Source organism: Corvus kubaryi, unplaced genomic scaffold, assembly GCF_017639235.1.
Source record: "Corvus kubaryi isolate FWS band 111438036 unplaced genomic scaffold, C.kubaryi_AGA036_p1.0 132, whole genome shotgun sequence".
Lineage (NCBI taxonomy): Eukaryota > Metazoa > Chordata > Aves > Passeriformes > Corvidae > Corvus > Corvus kubaryi.
This window is the reverse complement of record NW_024580666.1, coordinates 10177928-10205238: the sequence shown is the minus strand read 5'-3', so window position 1 is coordinate 10205238 and position 27311 is coordinate 10177928. Positions and strand designations below refer to the sequence as shown.

Below are 27311 nucleotides of genomic sequence, written 5' to 3'. Positions count from 1 at the left end.
GCCTTAACATCTGTTCTGGCTACAAGGGAACAAGAAAGTCTGAAATAGCTTTAACTGGGGTCACAGGTCACTGTAGCAGTGACCATAGCAGTAGGAATGGAAGCTTTAGACTCTCATGATATTTTAAAATGAAATTCTCTACAGTGACATATTTCTATAAAAGAAAGGCTTCAGTAAAGGCATGAGACTATTGAAAACTGTTGCAGGAAGCAGAAACCCAAACATACTAAAGCAGGAATAGGCCTGGAAAGAGAAAAAAGCTTCTCTTCTCTCTCAAACACTTTGTTCTACAGAGTGACTCATATTTGGATTTAATTTTTTTTTTTTTAGCATAAAAATGGGGAATATAAGTCACTAGCTTTGAATAGTTCAGCTTGCCATGAAGTCTGACCTTGTGGCCTCCCAGAGCTTGAGCAGCTCTTGAGGTTGTGACTAGTTCCTGATGAGCTGTACCAGGAAATGCAAATATACCTACTTTTGATTTTCTTATTATTATTTTGGTATTGACCCTTGCAGCAGGATAGAAGCAAGCACATTGAATTTTAAGGCAGAGACTACTAGAGACGACTGTGTCAGCAGTAAGTCATAGACTTTTTAATGATTTTTGCACATTGAACATGCACAGGGAACTCATCTGGGGAAGGGACATCTAAAAAGAGGATTTTTTTTTCTTAACATTTTTTGACAGGCAGTGATGGCAAAAGTATTGCAAAAAGGTATTAAAAAAGTGATTCATGACAGATAATTGCTTATAAAAATACAGACGTGAGAAGTCAGGAATTTCAGAACGCCCAAAGTTTGGAGCTCCAGGGAGTTTTTCTTGCCTGAATTAGAAACTTGTGTGGATATCCTCTCAAGAAAGGTCATTCAAGTCTCTAGACTTTCCTTGTCAAAAAATATGAAGTCCTTGGTCTCCTGGGAGGAAAGGAAAATACCAAAGCTTTAGGGCTTTCTTGGGTCAGCATCCCCTGTAGGAATTCAAAGTGTCTCCAAACAGCTTGCTCCAAACAGAGTCAGAGACCTTTGTTAATCCTCCTCCCACATGCTTACGTATGAATCTGAAGCACCTCAACATATTGCTGTTTTGCTTCATTGAGAAGTCCGGAAGAGAGAAATTGTTTGAGTTAACCAGGTTGGGGGTAAGGAGAAATGTCTCTTGACAGCCCTTAGCTATCCACCTGCATGCCAAGGCCATGTGCTTTGTATTGTCCAAAGAGCCAATGTGTAAGGTGTCTTTGGGGGTCACTCGTTAACTACCTCAGTTTCCACTAATCTAGCTCATGTGCTTTTAATTCTTTTTTTGGTCTGCTTTGTAGATAAATAAAAATATAAATCAGCATCACTCTTTAATTTCTTACTGTCTTATTTGCAAAAAGAATTTAGAGAACTTATATGTCTCTATCCTTGATTATGGCAAAATTATCTTCCTTAAATGCTCTGTGGCTAAATAAGAAGACACCATTTTAATGAATACTTAAAGAAGTTCTTCTCTAAGAGATTTTTTCAGTCAGATTGCCTTCCTTCCTTTTCCATGGATTATTCTACATAATATCCTCAGGTATCCACACAGTGACAGGAAAATAATGTATTACATTGGCATGTAATCAGCATGGTGCTTCTCCAGCAATACATTAGATCAAATCATGAATGTAGCAGCATTACAGTAGTACCATTTTGACAATGATTTAAACTAACATATCATCAGTGCTACTGTACATCACTTCAGAGATAGAGTGTGTTAATGACTCATCAGATTGATGTTGCTGTGGCAAAAAGTATTAGCATAATGCAGGGGTGATGTAAGTATGCTAAGTCCATTTTTCCTCTTAATCATTTTTCCAATTAATTTATCTGTGGAAAGTTCATATATATGCACTTTACATGTGAAGGTCAGATTGTGCTACTCTAGTGCTTATAGCTAATTTACTTAGGACAATCAAGCCTGATATTTGCATTGCTTAAGTGAATGAAAATTTTGCTGTTGACTTAAAAGAGACAAGATAAAATTTCAATTGAGAAACACTTTCCTGCTTTTTATAAGAAACTATGATGCTGAGAGAAAGACTAGCATAATACATTGACTGGAAATTCAGGTAGGTGCCTTCTGCTCCTGGTGGTTTTCCTATCCGATTCCTATGTTTATGATTGGATGCAACAGCAAAGTGACTGAGTGATTTTGTGCAAGTCACTTCTCACTGAGAAGTCAATCTTTCCTGTAGCACCTGCTTTCTTTTTGTTGATTAAAACACTTGTGTTGTTAATTGTTTACCACTAGTATTAATAAAATGTGTAACACACCAGAACTGCAATCTGGTTTCTACAGCCTTCTAAATAGTCTTTGATTACTCTTTAGTAAAGATTTAACAAAATGATCCAGAATAGGAAAAAAAATATTCTAGTTTGCACAGTTTTGAGGTTTTTTTTGTTCTCTACAGAAGAAAATTATTATTAATGAACTGCAGGATCAAAGAAAGGTATTGACGCCAGATTTTTGTTAGCAGCCAGAGCAGCAAATGTTCCTACTTTTCCCACAACTGGATTCTTGAGAAATCTTGACCCCCTTGCTGGGGTGGAAGCTGGTGGAAGCTGGGCACATGGCCAGGCAGAAAGGTTCTGGATTTATTCCTAGCTTGAATACATTGTTGCTGGCTCTTTGTTCTTCTCCCCCTACAGGGAAAGTCATGGTCCATGTCCTTTTCTCCCATTTGGTCATGAGACCAACTGGGCTCTGAGACCGTTACTTTGCTTGACATGTAAGACAAATACAAAGTGAAAATATGGTGGGTTTGAGTAAAGGTACTAACAAAAACTATCCCTCAGATTTTTTAGAATATTATAAGGATGGCTGGATTATTTCCTTGACACAGATAATTTTTTTTAAGTCATTCAAATCTGCATCAAAACATCCACATTGTTTACTCCACAATTCAATATATCCCACAATTAATGTAGAAAACTTGTTTCTTTGTAAACCATTTATGCAAAAGATTTACTCACTGAAATTTATAAAAGAGCTTAAGCAACTTAAAATAAACAAGGTGCTGGGTGAATTTTTCTAGACCATGTTTTTTGTTAAGAAAGGTTAGACCAGATGATTCTGGAATTCCCTTCCAACCTGGTATTCCATGATTGAACAGACTGTGGAAAGGAATTACAGGGCAAAGGCAGTCAGGGCAGAAGTGCCTGATAAACGTGATTTATAACAGGCTTCTGTGACTCAGCACGTCAGTTTGTTATGTGATAAGTATTACACATACAGCCCAGTATATTCATCCTTCCACAGCTGTGCAGCAACTAAATTTCAGAGCAACTTTTCATCAGGCTGGTAGCAGGCCTGCACTGGAAATCAGTTTCCAGGAATCCATTAGCATTCCAAATCACTGAGCAGCAGGACAATTCTCAGCCTTCCCATGAAACACACCACAAGTGATTCAATGCTTTAATACTAAGAGGTTTTGTTGTGGTTAAGCAGTCCATGAGTGCTGTGTCACCTACCTCACTACCCTGGAAAGATTTAACAAGACTCCTCTGTCTGGTCCATAACCAATCAGGCCTGCTTGTAATTTGACCTGCTAAATGATTAAATGATTATGCTCTGCTTTCTGGTTTTGTTGCAGTCAAGCAAGCTGCAGGATTTAACATCTTACCTCTTTCTCACACAGTCTTCTCTCCAAACTCATCTGAAGGGAAATTCACTGCCATTTGTATGCTCTTTCTGTGGTTAAGTTTCTTATTAACAAAAAGTGATATAATTGTTCCAGCATCAGCTTTTACATATTTACCTTAGAAATTATTTTGTCTGTTAGATTAAACGTATATTTTCCTACATACACAACTAGAGAATGTTTGATTCATTCTGTTCAAAAAAACAATTCACTTGAGCTTCTTGAAAGTCTTACATCAATAAATATTCATCCCCTAATAACTTCTTGATGCTAGAAAGAAAATAGATGTGTATATATGTGGTGGTTTCGGCTGGGGTGGAGTTGGTTTTCTTCATGCTGTCCAGTGTTGAGATCTGTGCTGAACACAGGGTTGACAGCACAGAGATGTTTTTGTTATTGCTGAGCAGGGATTACACAAAGCCAAGGCCTTTTCTGCTTTTTGTATGGCCTGGCTGGTGAGGAGACTGAGGGAGGGAGGGACACAGCTGGGACAGGTGACCCCAAATGACCACAGTGATATTCCATCCCATATGACATCATGCTCAGGATATAAAGTGAGGGAAGAAGGGGGAAGGGAAGGATGTTTCTAGTGATTATATTTGTCTTCTCAAATAGCTATTGAGCTATTGAGCATGATGGGGCCCTGCTCTCCTGGAGGTGGCTGGACATCTGCTTTGCCATGGGAAGCAGTGAGTTAATCCCTTGTTTTGCTTTGCTTGCGTACATGGACTTTTTTCCCCCTATTAAACTTTCATTATCTCAACCCATGAGTTTTCCAGCTTTTACTTTTCCTCTTCTCTCCCTGATCCTGCTGGTGAGGGAGTGAGCAAGTGGCTGTGTGGGGCTTGGCTCTTGGCTGGGGTCAAACCACCACAACATATTACATATGTAAAAATTATTTTAATATGTATCACCAGAGATGAGGAGACAAAGAGCAGTGGAAGGTCAAATAGATAGTCGTATTCTTTCTGTTCTCTCTTGTAATGTTAAGCAGCTTGCACAGGATCTGTGTTCTTTCCTCTCCTTTTATGACCTTACTCCATCTTGTCTGAAAGAGCCCCGTGGATCAATGCATCTGAAATTCCTCTTGTCAGCTCATAAGAAGAACAGAGAATGCTTTAACATGCAAGAATTTCAGAATGCCTCTAGATTTCAGTTAGCATTTCCAGACAAATTTAGGTAGAACAAGGAAGAAGCAGTAAGCAAAGAATCTGTTGAGCTTTCAGTTGACTCCTAACCATACTTAACTGTTGAAAACAGTACATCTGCTCTCATTTAAAATGGAAAATATAGGTTTGATTCTTCTTTGCCTCTTAACAGTCCTATAGAGCTCCGAAGGAACAGGTAGCTTCCACACTTTTCATTTATTAAGGATGTTTCCCTGTGTCTGTGTTGATTAATAAAGCTCACGTTGACAAGAAAGGCTGCTGTGACACAAAGTAGTTACAGGGTATGTTTTAAAGAACCTTTCTCGTATGCCTAATTTCTTAGCTATCATTATCATGTCGTCTGTCATTTTCAGCCAATCTGCTGTAGCTGACTGACTCAATGAAAGAGTGCATCTTAATTTGTCAAAAGCAATTAAAATAATTCACTACACTGGAACATGCATACAGCCTGTGCACAGCGGAAGAATATCCTGTAGGTGAGAAGATTCAATTATCCCCTCAACTACAATTTTGAGTTATGTGTAACCGTTCTTTGTAGTGTATTCAAAGAAATTTACATAACCTTTACAAATTTAAAATCCAGTGCCCTTGAACTTCTGCCAAACTTTACTTATGTTCTGCATCTGATGGCATCAGACAAATGAACAGTAAAATTGCAACTTCTGTTTTACTTCCTTTGTTTGTGATGGAATAGTGGGTTTTGTTTGTGTGTGTATTTTAACTCTGCCCATCCACCACTATAACTACTGGAAGTCCATTGATATTTCTTGCAGTCTGGAGCCTTCAGTCACTGACCCTCGCATGAGTTCTGCTGCTGAAAGCAGGAGCTATTTCAATACCTGAGATATATCTTAGAATATGTGTAATTAATCTGTAATTTAATCAGAGAAATCCTCTGAAAGGTAGAAATCTTTGGATTATCTTCAACTCCAGTAGACCCAGTACCTCAGAAGTAAAGATTCATACCTGACCAGAAAGGAAGCACTGCTCTTTCTGGGTCATTACTGCTCTCTCTCAGGTCGCTCCTTCTCATTCACTTATCAAATAGAATTTGTATTTTCCAGTTCTCTGATTTTTTGTGTCAACTCCTTCTGTAATCAGAGCTTTTTAGTAGATATTGGCTAGATCAAATACTGCATTACTTCCCTCAAGAAGCTGGTGAGCACTTATGGGTACAACTGACAAAACAGACACAAGTAATGTTTATTTTACCACTAGAAGTAAAGCAACTAAAGAAAATAGTTAACTGTCATGCACATACTGTAAACTTATCTCCAAACCTGCCATCCCCTGACTGCAATCTGTGATAGACGTAACCTCATTAGAAACCATCAACAGGTCTCTAGGTGCTAATTTGATTCTTTATTCAGTCACACTCCTTCCCTTTAAAATTGCAACATCTCCTTTAGAATATTAAATTTCTGTGTACAGGATTTATTCTATGGCAGGCATACGGAATGTTTGTTGACACAGAAATTCTCTGTTTTCTGGCCTTTTCTTTCCAGCTTCTTTTCCCCTAGTGGCCGTACTAAGCAATGTTTAGTACGTTTAACCAAGAAATTAAAGTCTAAACATGAGACTGGACTGGTTTGGGTCTTTCACAGGTAAAATGAAAACTATTTTAAGCACTTTTTATTCTTGTTGTGGTTTACACCAAAATGAAAATGTATGTCTTTTGTGAAAAGGGGAGATTTTCTTGACCCTTCTGTGGAAGGTATCTTTCAGCTTTTACCGGCTAGGCTAGTGGTTTAATGCCTTAGAAAGCCTCGAGCAGCCTAGAGAGGTAGCACGGGCGATCTAGCACTTTAGTAGCTCTAAAATCGGTACCTGTATTAGCTGCAAAGCAAATACCATCAGCAGAAGCAAAGAGGGAGAAATACAGCTCCCTGCTCGCTCAGTTTCCTGCAGTTAGAAGTTTTCAAATGAGACAGACAACAAGAGATGTTCACAGGAAGGATAGCAGAGCCAAAAGAGCACGGGGGCCTCCCTTCATTGTCTCTTTTATTCGGAGAAGGGGAAAGGGGAGGACTGGGGGCGGACCCGGGGTGACCGGCCAATCAGACGCTACTAAAAAGTTTGAGTAACATTTGTTTTGCCCGCGCTTAAAACAAAGGAGCTCAGAGCACGTGGCAGAGGCAAGTGTCTTGGGGAGGGGGAGGGGAAGCTCAGAACAGGCAGCAGCACCCTTCATGTTTGATTTGACTGTCAGCACCCCAGGAAAGCTGAAACCTTTGTGGCTGACCAGTCTGTCAGTGTCCCGCTATGGGGACCCTTCAGTGACCAGTCCTGCTGGATCAGAGGGCTGTGTATTCAGGGACACACACCTAAGAGAGACCCCTCAGCAGGTCTTCCCACCTTATGACCTTTCAGTGTGTCTTCCACTTTGTTCCAGTATGTCACCCATTTCCAGAGACTGCCAGCACCCATGAAGGACTCACACAGTTTACAGAATAACACTCTTTATTAATATAAAATTGTGAGAGGTTAAGATTCAAGGATTGTCAGCATTAATAACGGACTGCAAAAATATATTCAAAGGAATGCACAGACAAGCTCTAATCCATAATAAAAGTATTCAGTGCACAGAGGATGTGGTTCTTACCCAATAGGCGTCCCTATGGGGGAGAGAGAGGTTCAGCCCATCTACTGATCCCAGTAGCCAGGATGGAGTCTTCCCTAACTTTTCCGCATTCTCAACTTCCTTTTATACTATTTCATTCTGTTTGGGTGGAGCTTGAGTGCAGGTGCCGTGGTTGTAGATTGTGTGTATGGGGAACCATTGTGGAATGGGTTTTGAACATGCCAGCTACATCCCATCCAGTGAGTATCAGCTGTGTTTTACCCTATACTTTCCATACCATTAAAACTTCTATTAGGATGTGAAAATAACTTCTCAGTTTCCTCTAGGTTTATGCTCAGCCATTTTTCCACTACTTGGCACTAGTATTTTTCACTTAATTAATCAGACTACAGTCTATTTTATGTCTTTGACCATTTAAAAAATATATATATTTTTTGTTCATGACTGGATAAGCAAGTGAAGGATGTAGAGATGAGACAGCTGAAATATTTCTATGAAAGAGAATCCTAGTATAATTGGATATGAGATTTCTAACTTTTGTATGCAGGCTTGTCTATTTAGAAATGTAGAAGGGAAAAGGAATAGCTCAGCTCCTTTCAATGGCCAGAAACTTTGCTATATACACATGCTTTCAAAAAATCTACAGAACGTCTATATTGCATAATGCAGACTGCAAAATGTTTCCTGGTAGCCCATAATGAACATGAAATTTTTAATAAACCCCCAAAGCTTCAATTCTAATGTGTCATAGGAAGAGAAAAGGAGAGAATAATCAACCAAGTTCTGCATTCTACTGTTACAAGGCATTTCTTTAATGATTAAAATATTTACAAGTTCTTTTCTCCAGCTATTTTGACTGATATTGTACCAAAATCTCTTTCCGTTTTTTTCTGTGCTGAAATGATGTAAGTTCCAGCATGAATGGATAAGAAGGACTGTTTTCTTGTAGTGTCTCTTTTTCAACAAGTGTTATTATGCTCCATAGCCTAGAAGGATGCATGGAAGTACAAGTCAACAATACATCTGTGTTTACAATTTCAATTGTTATCTATTAGATTAACAAGTGTTTTGGCATCTGTTTAAAATTTTATGTTGTATTCATGTTGTAATTATAGTCATAGAAGGTAGTTATAATCATGTTCATCATCTTATTCATATCTGGGTTTTTTGAGTATGTGTTTGTATTAGAAAATACGGAATTTTTAACTGCTCTGAATAGCTTTTCATATTTTTGGTATTTTATGTTCACTAGTATTTTAAGTCTACATTTAGCTATTCATTGATGGTTTCATTTCACTTATGTAAATGTATTTTAGTAAAAAATAAATTATCATTACTTTAATTAGGGGAAGTGTCAGTAGCAGGGAATGTCAGTCTTTCTACTGATTTGATGTCTGCTTTATAATGAGTTATCCAATTGTCAAAAAATCAAGGTTAAACACAACTTTTTTTTGCTGGTAACAGCAATTTAACACAAAAATATCCTCATATCCTAGTAGTATGCTTTTAACGAAGTCATTTGTTTTGATTAACTAGAGAAATAACTTCTTCAAAACACATAGAATTGGTTATCTGAAGAGGTAGACATGATATATACAAGAGCAAGCAAAGTAATTTTAGAAAAGAAATCAAATAAACATATTTGGCTTTTATTGCATTCTTTATTCAAATAGGAGCTGCAATTGGTAAAGTTTAGACTTATTTTTTCTTTTTCATCTCCATAGGAAAAAGAACCTTTAAGATATGATGCTGGTCAAACCACAAAGTATTTTGGTCATTTTATTTTTTCCTTTTCTTTCTTGATTAAAGATTTTTAACTTCTATCACTCTTTTCAGATTATATAATTAACCAGCAGTGTTTTGCAAGTATAGATTATGAAAAAGGTGCAGAAAAAGAATAACTTATTAATGACATTTGTGAGAAATACTTAGTGTTTAATGATTTCCATGCAATTTAGAGCAACAAATTTACATACTTTGCCACATTTTTCTTTCTAACATCTTCATATTTCCATAAACCAGTAAAGTACATCAGTAAACGCACTTTTAGAACATGAGATTGTCTTGTCTTTACAGGCAGAAGTGATAGGACGAGAAAGAAGTGTGGAACACAGAAGTTAAACACATCTAAAAGAAAGTCTTTCTCTGTGATACATACAATCCTTTTTGATTAAGGCTGCACCGCCAGTAATTTCCTTGCCATGTCTCAAAATTTTACATCTTAATTTCATGGTTTTGTAATGTTAGTTCCCTAAGTATTGATAGACATGACATGCTGCCTGCACCGATTGCAATGGCAAATGCTAGAAATCATGCTTGTGGTGGTGCAATGTTTTTATTGTATTTTGTATATTCTTTGTACCCTAATGGTTCATCCCTACCTTCCCCACTTCTGTTCCCAGTTGGTCTGTCCCAGATCCAAGCTGCTTCCCCGGTGCTCCCAAAAATGGCTATCCCCTCCCCTTGTTCTGGCACCTTCCCTATCAATCACCCAAACCCCGCCCGGAGTTCTGGACTGTTCTGTGTCTGTCACCAAAGCCCTCCCTAATTACCCTTATATGGTCCCCGTCAGTCCCCCAAGACCCAGCCCACTCGGATACCGCCCCTCTTGGAAATCCCCTAAACCTTGACGCCCCATTGGGGCATGTGACCCCTCTCCCTCCACCCACCAAGACCATTGGACCAGATATGAGTCCTTCCCTCCAACATCCCTCCCTCCTGATCCGCCTATTGGTCCCTAGTTGGGCTACTCCTCCTGTTGAACCCCCCCCTTTATAAGGTATGGTTGCCCTTCAACTGTTGCCTGTCCTGCGTGGATACCCTTCAATAAAGTTGGATTACCTTCCCTGGCAAGCCTCCTTGCTACTTTTTATCTTTCCCTTCCTCGAGGGCTGCTGACTGCTACAGTGTCTGGAGCCTTAGCTCCCCTGGGTAGAGCAGAGGCTTCGGAGGAGCGGCCTTAAAGCTCTGTGCCTCCAGCTGCTCCCCACTCCTGCCGCGCACCGCTAGAGCTGGCCTGGGCAGTGGACAGCAGCGGTCACTGCAACACATACTTATCTAATTTATCTATCATGAGGTAGATTATTTTTTTCCCACATAGGGTGTTACTAAACTTGATTTTGGGCAGCTATATTCTCAGGTGGTAGCAAAGAATAAATTGCAAGCATTTAGCTTTTTTCTCCAAAGCTACTATCAATATTCTTTATGTCTCTATCTAGTCTATTGCCCTATTTAAAAGGTGGGCTGCTGAAGAAGATCACTTAGGATACTTGACTGTAGAGTATTTTGCACCTTGTAGGTACCCATCTGTCTTTCTCAACATAATCTGACCTAATAGCTTGATTTTGAATATGAAATCAATCTCTTACAAAGGCCAAGTAGAATTTGAAGTATTGCATGTAAAATCATATAGTTGCATTAATCAACAGCAGTGTTATTTGATAATCTAAATGAAGAATTTTATATCCAAATAAAATTGATGTAGAAATACTTTATACTTAACCTCCAGCATATTTATTGCTTTGTGAACATCTTCTACTATGATTAATATTTTGCTGGCTAATAAAAACATTCTCTGTTTCAAATAAACAATTGCTATTGAAAATATTAGCAGAATATTCCAGTCACATGAGTAGACCATTTGCTCTGACCTACTAAGTTATATATTTGACATCGATAATACTCTTTAGGGTCTATGCAGGAGTATGGTTGTCCTGAATATTTAATTCCCTTGTAACTTCACTGAGCAAAAGCTCCATCGAGAAAAAGATAAATTCTTCCTCCAGTCACTGTACAGAGTGCATTTACTGTGCCATGCGTGGACTCATTAATTAATGACATATTTTAAAGTGTCCTTTAGTCTTCTGCCATGACAGTTATCCTGTTGAGTTATGGTTCTCAGGTACCAGGGGAAAGCACCTGGAGACTGCTGCCAGGTAATGAGTCTAGAGAGTCTTGAAAATTAGTGATGCTTCCCTTGCATAGGCACATCATCTGCAAAAGTTAAGCTGTTAATAATTTATCAACTGTGAAGTGGAATGAAAGCATATTTATTATCCTTAATATGATTTTGTCATTTTTTCCTAAATATTTGCACAATGCTCTGCAGCTACAATGGGATTGTTAGGAGATTGACACTGTGTCATCATTGCTTTGTCTGTGCACACAATCAGTCACTGGAAAGTCAGATCAGCTTATATGTTCAGTCACATAAGTCTGTCTTTGCTGCCTCTGATGCCTCTACAGGACAGTGAAATCGTAAACCTATCATTAGAGATAAGGACTTGAAAAATATAGTTTCATTGCCTTTCAGATACTTCATCTCCAAGTGATCCCATTAATTTCTTTGGACTAAAACACACACCACATCTTAAAGCAGTTTTATTTGATTGGGTAGTCTCTTATGCAGAAGGCTCTGGAATAGATACAGGTCAGATACTTCAGTTAAATTAGCAAAGCTCCATTACACCATTGCACTAGTCAGACACATTGAAGCCACTGATGATTTATGAACTCTAATGAACCAAGCCTTTAGTGAAGGTTCTGTTGTGGTACTTAAGGTCTGATCCATGAAGGAATTCCCTTCTTCAGAAAAGGATTTAGGAAATACACCTAATAAAATTTATATTCCTTGTATATATGTAAATCTTGCAGGTTTAAGACATAAGAGTGTCGTAATTTATATCTCTGTTCTGTAATGCTGTACATATCAGATGGGATTTACAGCAAGTCTTAGAATTCATAATTGACTTAGATTTAGAAAGCCAAATATAACTGTTGCTGCTCTCTGAACATCACCAAACACATAGCCAAAGATCTGACTCTAGAATTGGAGCTGTTATTCATTAATATATTGTTCTCTCTGCCTGTTCTACCTATGTTCATAACAACACAAGTTCTTGCTGTACTGTATGCAAGGATTTTCACAGAGGAAGTTTTTGAAGTATGCAGTAAATCATATCCCTTCCCACTTCCCACTTCTCACATCATCATAGGTGGAAACATATTGTTTTAATTTTGTAATATACTATTAATCTTAAAAAACCCCAAGTTTTTTCTGGTTTAGGTCTGTTATCCAGTTCCAGACAGATTTTTTAACAGCCTTTTTCATTTTATATGGTGGACTTGCACTTGGTGGATAGACAACCTTTAAACAGCTCCCAAAGGCGAAAAACTGATTATTTAAGCATGCATCAAATAGACATGGTTCAAAGATGCTCTGTGGGATCTTTCTGTAGAAGAGTCTGCTGAAAGAGTGTCACAATATCACAAAGCACCGGTGGCATTGTGGTTAATGTTGGCAGCACTCAGTTATATCCATTGTTGTAGTGGTTTGGTCCAAAATACTCATTACTATATACCCTCTGTGAGATAAGAATTAGGAGAAAGCAAAGCAGGAAAGCAGGCACAAAACTCAAAAGAATATAAAGAAGTTTATTAACAGACCTAAAAGAAGGAAAAAAAGAAAAAAAAATAAAATCATACCACATCTTCCGAACACTTTTCCTCCCCCCACCTTTCCCCTTCTCCCACTGTAAAAAGGCAACCCTTGAGATGTTCAGTCAGTTTACCACTTCCATAATAACCTTGTTCAGTTCACTTAGGGAGAGGAGTCTCTCTTGCTCATGCTATGGAGACATCTCCACGAGAGGTCCTCTCATGGCTTCAGTATCATGAGACAGCCGCTTGGGTTGGTTCTCTGCTCACATCATGTGAGAGTCCCTTCCCCCGACTTGCAGCTTTCCCCACAACTGCTTTCGAGGGTCCAATCTGTAGCTACTGGGGTACCATTTTAAGGATGAGCCATTCAGAAACAAAAGTTCTCTTCACCCATCTCTGGGAGCGTCTTCATTTCTAAGAATAGAGGCCCTCTCCTTTTCCTGGGACACAAGGGTCCTCATCACCTTCATCTCTAGGACTATCTCTGGGAGCATCTCTAGGAACAGAGGTCTTTCTCCTTCTGATTGGAGCAAGAGTCCTCATCGCTTCCATCTCTCCCTGTTCAAACTTCTCCTCAGATTACAGCTGCTTCAGCATTTGCTTATTCCAGCCCAGGTGCTTTTCCTCACAAGTACAAGTTGAACGCTCCAACCCCCCATGCTTTCATGAAATTACAACAGGTACTCTGATATATCATAGTCTATCACTACCATAGCTTTACAACAGAATTTCAGCTTTAAGCATCTCCTCTTTCTCTTCCCTCAGGTTTTCAGCTCTTCATAGCACTAAAAGGATTAATCTCACCTCGGCCTTGCAGCTGGAATGTCACTTATCGCTGTTGGTCACATGATCTTTGCCGGACAGCAGGGCAGCTTCAGCTGAATCTTCAGCCACACTGTAGAGGGGGGGAGCTGGGCCACGCCGTCTGCACGCAACAGGAATTGGGGGGGGGAGGGGGGAGCGGGGCCCTCAGGTGGACCAGGGCCCATCAGCTCCAGGATGGCTGTGGCCTGGCCCGGGTCCGGCCCAAGCAGGTCCCGGCAGGGCCCGGCAGGCCCGCACAGGGCCCTGTATGGGCCCAGCCCAGTTACCTGTCCCCCAGCCAGACACAAGAGAGCCGGCTTCCTGAGGTTTGTCCGTTCTTAAATGTGGACCACAGACATGGTCAAAATTCTAAGTGGCTTAAAAAATTGTCTGCATTCAAACTACCCAGTTGATAGGTTCTTTTAGGTCATAGAGGAAGCTGTAAGTACCTCTTTGTAACAACATCACTTCCGGGACTATGCTTGCTAACCCATGACAATTGTGATGAAAATCACAAAGGGAATGTGACTGTTACTTTACCACCCCTACTGAGCTCAAGTTTGAGGTTCCTTGCTTTAGAAGCAATCTGTTTTCCCCTCCACTTGGTTATCCCTCCAATACCTGAAGGGAATTTACAGAAAAGATGGGGCAAGACTATTGCAGTATCCTGCAGCCGTAGGGAGGAGAGGAGAGATCCAACAGGCAGGAATTGTGCAGCAAGATTGATTTATTTAATTATTTTACAAACTCTTTTATAGACTTTTTTCTTCATAGTCTAATTGGTCAAAGGATCAGCCACCCCTTGGGGTGATTGGCTAAAATCCTAAAACATCCATTGTCAAAATATTTTTCTAGTGTACCATTAAGAAAGCTCTGCAAGGTCGCAGGTGTTCATAGCTTATAGAGCTCTGCTAATATTTTCCGTGAGAGAGAAAAGTATCTCGTGGGACTGGAAAGAAGCAGGAAAAATTCCTGCTAGCAGCAATATTGTATCCACACAAGACTATTTACAGTGGCATGTAGTGACAGGACGAGGGGTAATGGGTTTAAGTTGAAAGAGATTAGGTTTAGATTACATATTAGGAAAAAAGTCTTTATTATGAGGGTGGTGAGGCACTGGAATGGGTTGCCCAGGGAAACTGTGGATACTCATCCCTGAAAGTTTTTAAGACTAGGCTGGATGGGGTTTTGAGTGACCTGGTCTAATAGAAGGTGTCAGTGCACACAGCAGGGGTGTTTAAATGAGGTAACATTCAAGGTCCCTTCCAACCCAAACCATTGTACAATTCTATGAGTGTCCCAATATCTGACTTAATCACCCCAGTGAGCAGGCTTCAGGTGCACAAGAATCTGGGAGGGGACCTGGCCAGGAAAGCTGATATATGATGACCAGTAGGATATGCCTTACTCCATGATGTGCTCAACAGTAAAAGCTGCAGAAAAGGAGCAGAAATGAGGGATGTTCATGGCTGTAGTGTTTGTCTTCTCAAGTAATCATAAGCATAATGCAGCCCTGCTTTCCTGGAAGCGCCGATATGTGCCTGCCAATAAGAAACAATGAATTCATTCCTTGCTTCGTGTTTCTTGTTTTGCTTTACCTATTAAACTGCTTTTATATCAACCCACTAGTTTTTGGTTTTTGTTCTTCTGATGCTCTCTCTCACCCCTCTGAAGAGGGAATGACCCAGCAGTTGGGTCGTCTCAGCTGCTTGTTACAATCAGTTCACCATATGAGAGCTTTGGGTTGGGTTTTTTTGTTTGTTTTTTGGGGTTTTTTTGTTTGTTTTTTGGGTTTTTTTGTTTGTTTGTTTGTTTTAAATTCATTTGCAGAAGGTACTCAACAAAATTTTAATTAATTAGTTTTTTCTTTCCAGCTTCAAGTCATGAAAATACCCTCTAATGCCGCATCACTACAAACTTCTGCAGTAAGCATTCAGCCAGCTGCAAAATAGAACACACTGAGAGGTTCAGCTACTTTCAGGTATTGATTCACACCATTGACAACACACTACATTACAAAAACAACAGAATAAACACTGTCAGCAGATCAGCTGAAATTTGTGAGGATTCCTGTTGCTTCTTGTAACACTGTTTCTTACGACAAGGCTTTATGAGAAATGTGCGGGTAAATCCTTTGACTTGTTAATAATGGATAAAGTGATTTATATTGACAATGTTTCTGAATGTGATTGATGTAGGCACAGGAAAAAGTGGTCCTCTATAATAATTTTAAACAGACTTAATTACTTTAAACAAAATGTGGTGTTTTATTTAGATTCTATAGTGGATATCACACACAGCCCAAGAAAAATTTTTTCCATCTGTTGAGTCCCATTACTGTTATGTCAATTTCCATAAAAATTATATTCATTGATATGCATACCATAAATTCTCTATCTTCTATAGAAACACTTTTTTTTGTTTTTTTCCCCAAGACTGAAAGCATTCTTCCCTAACTGAAAAACTAGTCATCTAGTACTTGACTAACACATACAAAATATGTTTTTACAAATCTGTACTTTGTGGTACCCTTACCAATCTTAGTTAACCTAGTCTTAATGAAGATTGGAAAGAGAAGAAATCAACATAGAAAAGACAATTAGACATATTAACGTACAGTCTGACTACCCTACTCTGTGAAGCAAGAACTTTGGTTTTCTAAGCCTCCACAATGAATTACACCTGTTTTTTCCATAATTGCACATGAAAAAAAGAACCACCCCAAAAAAACCCTCCTCAAATCGGAGCAGTAAGAAAAACAATCTATTTTCATGACTTTGTTCCAATGATTCAGAGGAGAGGGTTAATCTAGGAAAACCAGTTTTGTATCTATGTTAAGTAATTGTACTCAGATTAAGTAGTGTTTCTAGCTTGGACTCCTATCTCATCTTTCTCTCCAGGGATTGTGAAAAATGCTCAACATTTTGGCACCTTTGTTTGGCATCTGAATATAACATGAATCCCTTTTGAATTCATTGACTTCCTGAAAATGTGTTCCTTTAGTACATCTCCCACTTTGTATCTCCCTCTGCCATCATATCACTTTCAGATTCTAGCTTTAAAAGGAGCACTAGACACAAAGCACTATTTCATAAGCACCAGATAAACTGAAATGACTTCCAGCAGCCAGGGCAAAAAACACAGTGAAATCCTGGACTTTACATAGTAAATTCTGAGCTGCCTGTTGTTGATGTCAATTGATCTTTGTAAAATCCATGATTGCTTTGTGGTCTAGCCAGAAAACAGGTAGGTGTAATCTTCCTGGATATTCATAGAAGCTGATATCAGAACAGTGGTCCCTTTGCTTCTTCAATACAAAATGCACAGGAACAACGTTATCTATTTTGCTCTGTCTCTTATTTATGTTGGGATATGTGTGTTTCCTCTGAACAGCTTCTGTTCCATTGCTCACTTATTAAACAGCTCTGGATTGTTACAGTTATATGATTACCAAGGTTTAACAGTTATCACTTCTGTCTCAAAGGTCCTGAGTGTACCTTTGCTACTCTGCTTTGATCAGTCCTGCCTGAGAAATTCTGGACACATAATGATAGAATGCAAGCCATGGAAGGTAATCTATAACTCTATGTGACGATTAGCAGGACCCAGATACATGATGTTGTGCAAAGTACAAACAAAAACATAAAATTTATGGAAAGCTTAATTTAATTTTAGGAGAATTTGTTGTTATAATTCACTAGAAATTGAATGAAGATCTAAATAAATGAGTTTCATATGTGGTCATACTCTCTGTGGCACAGCAAGCTGCCTACTCAATATGTTAGCCAGTCTGCTATTTTTAAATACTGTATCTTCAATCCTCTTCCTGCCCCACAGCATGTCACTTCTCTTCAGAGAAATCTTTCTTCAACTTCAAACTCCACTGCTTCCTCACTGCAACTAAAAGCTTAGAAGAGTTAATCAACTTGTGGTTTTAAGTGTTTTGTATTGGGGGTAATTTCACTTCTCCTTGTTTCAGTGCAGGTCATTCAATGGAAAATTTCTTGCAAGTTCTTTATCATGGCATTTCTAGTGCTGTGTGCAGCCCCTCATCCATTTACCTTTATTAGGAGGACTTTAAAGGCAAAGTAAAGATACATGCAGTGAACTTTTTATGTTCAATAACTCTTCTGGTAATAAAAAACTTTGTGTCTTCTTTGGATTTTGATTGGACTTTTTAACTTCACAACTTAAAGACTAATTTTCTTGCTGCCTAGCTGAGTTTTTAAAATGAAAAGAACTGTGAAAGAAGAAAAATAAAAATTGTGGAGTTTGCAGCTACCATATGTGTTCTGTTTATAATTTTAAAATATATAATCTACATAAAGTGTGGGTTTGGTTGAATTTGCATTTTTATTGTGTCTTTCTAGTACTGAATCACTGGCAAAAAAAGAAAAAGCTTAATTTGAAAAGAAACAGATTTTATAAACATTGAAAACATTGACTTCTACTTTTTGAAGGCTATTATTTTAATGCAGTCTGGACTTTTTTGTTAGAAATCCAATCAATCTATTTTCTAATTAAGTCTATTGATCTCATTGGCCATTCAGTAAGGTGATGTCAGAATATCCTGGATGGGTAAGGAGTTGTTATTGACCCCTTAGGCAGGATCTAGGGAGCAAATGTTGAGAATTTGAATAATTCCAATGTAGTTATACTTTATCTTTTAAAACTCCAAGCCTTTTTCTCTCATTAATATCCTTATACATTGGATACTGAAGCGGAAAAAAAAATGAGCAGTCCATTAACCTAGCCTTTTAACTGTTTTGCACTGGTTTTTTCAGTGTTTTCTGCACTGAACTACGGGTTTTGTCAGTATAGACTGAGAAAACTCTCTAAATTCCTAATTCAAGTTAAGAGGTGAGATTTGTGGAAGCTGCAAATCTTACCTACCAACCTTCAAGTTAATCTGGTCTTTATTAAAACAAAAACCAAAACCCACTTAAAACACATACAGTTATGGAGTAATTAATAAAGTGATACAAAGTGACATCTATATTAATTCTATATGTTCATGAAAAGTCCCTTTAACACTTATCTTAATATACCCTGCAGAATATAAGAATGACAATTTCATGTATCTCATAATGGAACTTATAATAGCATGATTCTGTTGGAGCTATAGAGTTTTTAATACTCCCATTACTACAAATGGTAAAAGACAAACAAGCATAACAGCAGCAAGAACAAAAATTAATGAACCACTAACATAACCTTGTCTATTTGAAAATCATAAGCATATCAATGTTCATTTACATTTGTTTTGAAAGACTGAGTTTATGGACCTGAGCCACAAAAGTTTCTATGACAGTAAAACACATAAGCGCATGTTCCACCATCTAGCTCTCCTTCTTACTTCTTCTCTTTTAGTATTTAAAAAAAAAAAATAGAAAATCTACAGCATTTTTTAACAAATCTTACCTACAAAGAAGTGTAATCACTGCAGAAAGCCAACCCCTTTCAACAAACCCACCAAAAGCCAGCACCAAAGCCTCTGCCTCTGAACTGTAAGAAAAGTAGAACATTTCTCCTGAATTTACTTAAAACTTCGTGATAAGAAAATAAAAAGTACAGAAAGAAAGTGATAAATATATCTGTCTGGCACATTCAAGTGTCTAATTAGGCTGAATGCACTTAACTTGCTTTCTTTCTAAAGTTACAGTTTTTATAAAAGGACTTATTGTGTATCTTTGGTATATAATTTAGACATTTAAATTGAAAATGTAGACAAGACTTGGCTTCTACAAACATTGTTTCCATACACATATATTGTTGTTATATAAGCAGTTATTTTCTATAAGATTTATCTCTGATCAAAGTGTTAAAGGAAAGAAATCTAAAAAACTTATAAAGTATTGAAATCAGCTGTCTCTTCCTTTTTGTCTTAATTTCATTTTGTTTCTTTTCAGAAATACTGGACTGCCAGATGTCTGGCTCCTATTGCTTATCTTTCTTTATTAGAAATTTTTAATTATGATTAATAAAAATGTATTCTGAAGATGATGAATGTATTCAGTGAAAAGAAAGCTATTTGCTTTAAATATGGTGTAAATATCAACTTCTGTCAGTTACAATGGTTACTTAAATTAAGCTTACTATGTATCTTTCATTAAATGCTTGAGAGAGAATCTGTAAACCAGAGTTAGTACACAGGAGATGAAAGACTGAGGTTTCTCAATTTGCAAGCTCTTTACTCCATAAGAGTGCTTGTGTTTTGCTCATTACTGTGTTGCTGAATGAAGTTTAAAACCCACTGGGACATAAATTTAACAGACATTACATTTGATTCATTGCTTGATAAGGCCATATTCAACCAGATAATACACCTCTTCATAGCTCTGCCAATTTAAGTGTAGTGCATTCTGATTGTCATACCTTTGACAGGCTAACCAGACAAGGATGAGAGTGTTTCATAGAACTGTTTCTGTCATTCCATTCCCACCTCACACTGGAGGAATCTCAGTGCTTTTCCTATTAAAAATCAGATGGAATTCATGTCAGTTGGGCTGGTTTTGATACCGAAGGTAAAAAATATGGAATTCACATCTGAGAACATAAGGGACTCTGGAGTGCAGGTAGATTTTTATCGTTGCTCCTGGTCAAAGGGAAAGGGTTTGAAAGGGCCAGTTGAATCTGGTGAATCAATAAGTGGTTACAGGACTGGTGCCACAGACAAGTTTTGGCTACTTAGACCATGGGACTCATTTTGAGAAACCTTCTCTGGTGGGGTCAGATGGGGTCTGTCTGTCCAAGAATGGCAAAAGCATCTCCAGTCATGGGCTTGCCAAACTGATGAAGAGAGCTTTAAACTAAACTTGTCAGAGGAGGGGAACCTCAGTCCTACATGCTCCTAGAAGTCAATCCTCTTGAGTGCCACTGCCAGTGAGAGAAGTCCAGAGCCTGGAGATGGATGCCAGGTCAGCAGAAGCACTTGAAGAGAAGTGCAAAGGAATTACATCCACTCAAGCCAGTAATTCAGTTTCATTAGGAACCCAAACTAAGTGTCTCTATGCAAATGCACCCAGCATGGGCAATAAACTAGAAGAATTAGAGATGTATGCACACCTGCAGGGCTACAATCTTATTGGTATCATGAAGACGTGGTGGGCTGGCTCCTGTGATTGCAGTGTTGGCATGGAAGAATACAGACTGTTTAGGAAGGACAAGCAGGGAAAATGAGGAGGCAGTGTTCCCCTCTATGTCAATGACCAGCTGGAGTGCATGGAACTTCACCTGGAGATGCACGAGGAGCTGATCAAGGAATTACGGGTCAGGGTTAAAGGGAGGGCAGGGACAGGTGACACTATAGTGGAGATCTGCTACATGCCACCAGACCAGGAAGACCAAGCTCGTGAGAGCTACAGACGGATAGCAGCTGAATTTAAAAACCCTGGTCCTCTTGGGGAGCTTCAACTACCCTGATATCACCTGGTCTAGTTGGAGGTGTCCCTGTCCGCAGCACAGGAGTTGGAAATAGATGATCTTCAAGATACCTTCCAACCCAAACCATCTATGAATCTGTGTTTCTATGATCCATTTTTGTAAATAATTGCTGCTCAAAACAGAATTTTATTCAGATTCCAGAACTTAAAAGTAATCCCTAATGCTAACATATTTATTATGGTTCATGGTTCATGGAGGTACTTGCTCCTTCCCCAGCTTCTTTTTCTCTAAGTGGCTGACACTTTTGTCTCTCTAAATAACTTAGTTTGCAATAACTATAGAGAATCAGAGAAAGAACATAGCCTTTTGTTCCCTATGGATTTGAAAAAGCAGAAGGTACTTGTGATCTAACCCATCTGTAACCAGAAACATGTGAAACTTTCCTGTTATTCTTGCAAATGTGTTTATTGTTTAAATAGAAGTAATTATTTTTCTTCTGCTGGAAGTTTCAAGTTGAGTCAAATGTCTTTAGCATTCTGCTAGCAGATATTTTAGAATAGTGCACATATGTTCAATTGTTTTTATAGAAGAGATGGCAGGTAGTAAGTCAGTTTCTTAAGCATGTAGATTAAGCTTCTAGAGAACGCAAGCCTGTGCAGCAGTATGTTAATTAAATAAGCAAATATTCCATGAAAGCTGGTTTTAAAATTCAGCACTTTTATTGAGCTGTATCATACTATGGTGTTGAAGTGGTTTTGTGTTCCCCATTGTTTGGTTGACATTCTGTTGTCTCTAGAACCGTAAAAGTGTAAGTTTTGTGATCAAAATGGTTCTTTGCTTTCTTCTGAGTTTTGTGGAAATCACACTTGAATTCAAAAGAACCGAATGCTTCAGTATGTTATACAAAATGTTCTATTAATATGTTTTTTCCTCACTGCAGGACTAATGAATGGATTAGGAACATTCCATTTTTAAAATACTAATTAGTTAGATTGTATACAAGGACCTAAAAGTTTTACATAGCTCTGAGAAAGAACTGTCAATTCCTATCTGATGAAACTGGAACAGTTCTTCATCTCTGCTTTGACTTCAAGCTGAAGAACTAAGAATACATAATTTAATTATAACGCCTGCTTTAAAACAAATGTATCAAGTAGAGTACAAGAAAATTCACAATTTCAGTTGGAATGTCACCCATCCCAGAAAAATACCATATTCCTACATCTTCAGAGTTCATTCTATTTCAGTATGAACTGAATCACTTGTTCAGTTCAGACTTACTTTCTGGCAGAAAAAGAACAAAGCATATTCTTTCCTACTTTGGACATAAGGTATTTTGTGAAATAATGCTGAAACCTACCTGCTAAGCTTGAGCAGCCTCAGAGGTAGCTGGGCAGACTATCCACTGGAAAAGACAGGATCAGTCTGGTCTGAAATTTTAGAGCAGACACCCAATCATAGGTAAATAATTTAAAGGCTTTCAATCTCGACAGGAGGAAACAAGTCTCTTGGAGAGACAGATAACTTTAAAGGTCAGTCTTAGAGATCATCAGATGAGCATTGGTTATATTGAATTCACTGGGTTTAGGATTTGATCTTAATTAAGGTGCCTAATTCTCCCATATATGGTATAAAGGGAGTTGACAGTGAAATACTGAGTATTTCTGACTCTTATTAGCTCTCATCCTATCTTTTTGAGAGTAACATCAAAATTCTGTATAAGTCCACTGGATCTTTAAATGTATGTAAACAAAATTTAAGATTTTATTGTTTAGGTAAGCATTTTTTTATGCTTTCCTCAATTTTATAAGATTTAACTTTTGAATACTTTTAGGTTTGATACCTTTCAGCAGAGGGACATTTTGCCTTTTGAAGACTTTTGTTCATTTGACTGATTTAAATGAGAAACTCTTTTGTGGTAAAAACTTGTGTTTATCTCCAAATTACAGTTATGTCAGAGAAATGTCCTCCTAATGTTCTTGAATTCTCTAGTTTTTATCCATTGATTGCCTTGAACAAAAAGCTGCTTCCAATATTATTTTTATGTTTCCTTTTCAGTTCATCAAAGGAATATATTGGGCAATTTTTTGTCTTTGAGACATGCATAAAAAGTGTATTAAAAAAAAAAGAAGAGCTCTGTTAGAATTTCTATTTAACTCTTCTGGCATGAATTAAAATTATTACCAATTTCCATGTTTATTTCCCAGTATATACCATTAGTAATGTTGTTCCAGAATTGTTTTTCCATTGAGTAGACACGATCTGAGTTAAAATTAGCTTTTCTCTTCTTTCTCAGTTTTCAGAAAGCCCTTTGTACCAAGAATTACCTTTCTTCAGGACATGTTTGTTGCAGTTCAGTAGCAATAAATTTCACAATCAGGACTACTTTAGCCCACTGTGTAAATTTGGCTTTTCAGACTATTTTTACTTCTCCAAAGTTGGTAAAAGTCATTATTTCCTGTCCAAATGTCTTTAAATACTTACTAGGCTATGTATAAACTTAAGGTGTCTCAAGACAGACATCCTCAAAGATGTAAAGGCTACTATCTGCAATGAAAGTTTCACAGTAAACATAAGTCCTTTTTCAGGTTTGCAGAAATTGCAGTTCAGACTCTCTAGGGACATTTATGGCAGGGAAAATGATGATTTGGGGATTTTAGTTGTTTTGCTTTCTTTTTTGTTTTTTTTTCCCCTTAATCTTGATTCTGTACAATACTGCTAAAATCAGTAATATCTGTTCAGCTTTCTCCAAATCAAAGACCAATTTAACCAGTTTTAAACTTAATATCTTGAGAAGTATATTTTCTCCTTCCATCTTTACCACTCATTTAAAATATGTCCCCTCTGTAAATACACTTTCATAGCAAATGGAGAGAAAAATTATTCCCTTCACAGGAAATTAAATGATATTTGGAAGATTTTGCAGACCATAAGAGATCTCAGACTAATCTGAAAAGAAATAAAACCAAGCAAAACAAAAAATCCCCCAAATAGCCTTCTCCTCTTGCCCTCCCTGTTTATTTTTATTGCAGAAAGATTGTTTGCACTTTGAATGCTGTATAACCATGGGCTACTAAAAAGCTATAGGTAAATTTTCCATGTTTTGCATCACAGTTTGCTGATTTGTTTTACTTCAGTCTTCCTTTCTTGCTCTTTTCATTACTTAAACTACTTCATTAATTCTTATGACCAAATTACTTTCAAATCATTATTTTTTGCTTGTTAAAGTGATTGATTTTATTTATGTTTTTTTTATTTATTTATTAAATGTGTTACGCAATTTTTTATTGTTTACTGTATGGAAAGTGCAAATAGCCCCAAAATGAAGAGATATTTTTTACATATACAGGCATTACAATTTACTTGTACATATGAGCGGAAGAGATTAAATTAAAGGCCCTTTGTAACTGTCAGCTTCTGCTTCTCTCAGGCATTTATTACACAAAACCCAAAAGGTAATCTTTGGAAGCTTCGGGGAAAGTAAAGAATTATTATTTATCTCATTAGTTTTGATTTGACTAAATTTCTGCCTTGGCAGAGGGAATTTTTATCATGCACATAAAAATAACAGGGGTTATGTATGGAATGGTGGATAGACTGACTGCAAGGGATGGTTCTTGAGATATCAAAATCTTGCCTCTGATCTCTCTTTTCTATGATATACTGACTGCCCCCTGTTTCCTTAGCAAAAAGTGTTTTGAGGCAGTAAAGCATAGATGCAAATGTAGGAGTACAAAAATACAGAAGTCATGTTTCCTATAGGTAATACTAGGATTTTATGACAGACCCAGTCCTTTATGAAGGGTTTCTGCTGTTTGTTCAAAAGTTTGATTCAGTATTTTTACATTTCTGTCACAGGTCCCTCATCGGTTTGTCATCAATGAAAAAAAAGACATTTCTCTAGTTCTTTCAAAGGACATCTCTTTTTGAAAGGGTGCAGTTTTATTTTCCTGCCATGGACATCACTTCTGCTGCCTAATATGTACATGGGGATGGAAGTCCTCCACCTCTTTCTGTCTTCCCATGGACCTCTTAAGAATTATCTCATCTAAATAGCAGCCCTGTTATTTTTATGACCTCTAAGAAGTTCTCAGAAATCTTAAGGGTCTACAATGATGTAAATTTCAAAGGAGTAATTATTATAAGAGAGGGTTGAAAAAGTCATCACTTTAATTCCAGATCTTATTAAACTCCAGGTTTTTTTTACTTGAAAGAATGGTGAAGCCTGTATCTCTGTACAATTCTTTGAATCCTTCAAGAATGAACATTGCTAAAACAATAAATCGGCCTGAAACAACTTTGAGTTTAGAACTTGAAAGTAACATATAAGTTCAAAGTACTTCTTTTCTTTTGTCAAAGCAGCAATTAGATTTCCAGAAAAGAGAAAATGAAGAATGATTATAATATTTTAGATGTCATAACCAAGACATCTGACATAAAAATAAATAAATAAATAAATAAATAAATGCCTTCAAAAAGAGTGCCTTAATTTTCTAGCAAACTGAGCATGCAGGCATAGAGCTGAAAGCCTGTTGTGGTCATGCAGAATCTTCTGAAATGGAGTCACTTATGTAGCTTCCTAAATAATGATATAAAAGCCTCTTTTGCTCTCCTACCTTCAAAGATTTTAGTTCATCATTTTCTCAGTGCAGTAGGCTGCATTCTACTCTGTGACATGCAAAGGTTTTAGCTGGGTTCAGACTAGGAGAAAACGAACTCATTTTTCTATCTGCAGAAAAAGTTCCAAAAAGAGAGATGGCGAGAGAGAAAGAGGAGGTAGAGAGGGGTGAGGGCACGTAGCGGGAGTCTGCTGGAAGAAACATACAAAAAATGCAAAGTGAAGCAAAGATAAATACATAGACAAGGAATTGTGATAAAGGGGAAAAAGAAGAGAGAAGCAGATTTTAATGGAAATTTTAATGAAAGAAACCCAAAGCATATTCTCTCTTAATGTCTTTTATTACTGCTAGCTTTGGTCTGAATGAGTAGGGACTAAGCATTTATTTTGATCTAAATACTTAATGTGCTGTCTTTACCTGTGAAAAATAAGCATGCTCACAAAAAAATTGAATTGCCATTGGCAAAAAAAAAAAGAAAAGAAAAGAAAAAGTAATTGCTCATAAAGCCTGTGAATTTACATTAACTTTAGTATTTAAGGAAATCCCTGAAGGAGACTCTGAATCCCATACTGTGGCAGCACTGCTCTGAGTGCCTTTGCCTGTTCCAAAAACCTTTTTGTTTCATGTAGATTTTGCTCAATAAGGCTAAAGATTTATAAACACTATTGTTTTATACACATTTTCTGGTGTTTATAATGGTGCTCCATCTTCAGAGCTTAATTTTAAGGCCCAGTTTTGTAGCTGTTGAGATTGCTCCCTTTGGTGTCTGTGGGATAACATACCACTCCCTCCCAGGTACACTTACTCCTGCTTAGAGTACAACACAGACATAGATTTTAGACTAATGTTTAGTGCCACAACCACACATAAACTAAACAAAGAAAATGAATGTATGTTACAGAATTTTGGGGCTAAGTGACAATTCATTATCCAAGCTGTCATGGGTTAGCAAAGCATAGTCTCGGAAGTGATGTTCTTGCAAAGGGGTGCTTACAGCTCCTTTATGACCTGACAGAACCTATCAGCTGGCCAGTTTGAATATGGACAATTTTTTAAGCCACTTAAAATTTTGACTGCCTCTGTGATCCACACTTAAGAATAGACAAACCCCGGGCAGAGCCTCTCTCTCTCGTTTCCGGCGCTGGGACAGGTGGCTGCAGGCCCTGTGCGGGGGCCGGCGGACCCGGCCCAGGCCCTGCTTGGGCCAGGCCAGGCTGGGCCACGGCCATCCTGGAGCCGATGGATCTGTTCCAGCCGTGGAACCCCGCCCCCCTCCCCCCCACCCCTGCTATGAGCAGACAGAGTGGCCCAGCTCCCCCCTCTCCAGTGTGGCAGAATATTCAGCTGAAACTGCACCGCTGTCCGGCAAAAAATCATGTGACCAACAGCGATAAGCGAAATTCCAGCTGCAAGGCCGAGGTGAGATTAACCCTTTTAGTGCTATGAAGAGCTGAAAACCTGAGGGAAGAGAAAGAGGAGGTGCTTAAAACTGAAATTCTGTTGTAAAGCTATGATATATCAGAGTACCCGTTGTAATTTCATGAAGGCATGAGGGGTGGAGTGTTCAACTTGTGAGCAAAAGCACGTGTGCTGAGATAAGCAGATGCTGAAGCAGCTGTAATTTCATGAGAAGTCTGAACAGGGAGAGATG

General features: G+C 38.0%; 1 long non-coding RNA gene across 2 annotated transcripts in view; it reads left to right on the top strand.

Moving 5' to 3' along the window:
- Positions 1-25507, top strand: part of LOC121666558 — a 199701-nt gene extending 174194 nt beyond the window's left edge. The window contains exons 4-6 of one of the 2 annotated variants that reach the window (XR_006016695.1): positions 15533-15639; positions 17143-17229; positions 24900-25507. This is a non-coding gene — a long non-coding RNA (uncharacterized LOC121666558). Of the gene's footprint in view, positions 1-15532; positions 17230-24899 lie in introns of both variants that reach the window. The other variant, XR_006016690.1, reaches the window with a different exon arrangement.
- The last annotated feature ends 1804 nt before the right edge of the window (positions 25508-27311 follow it).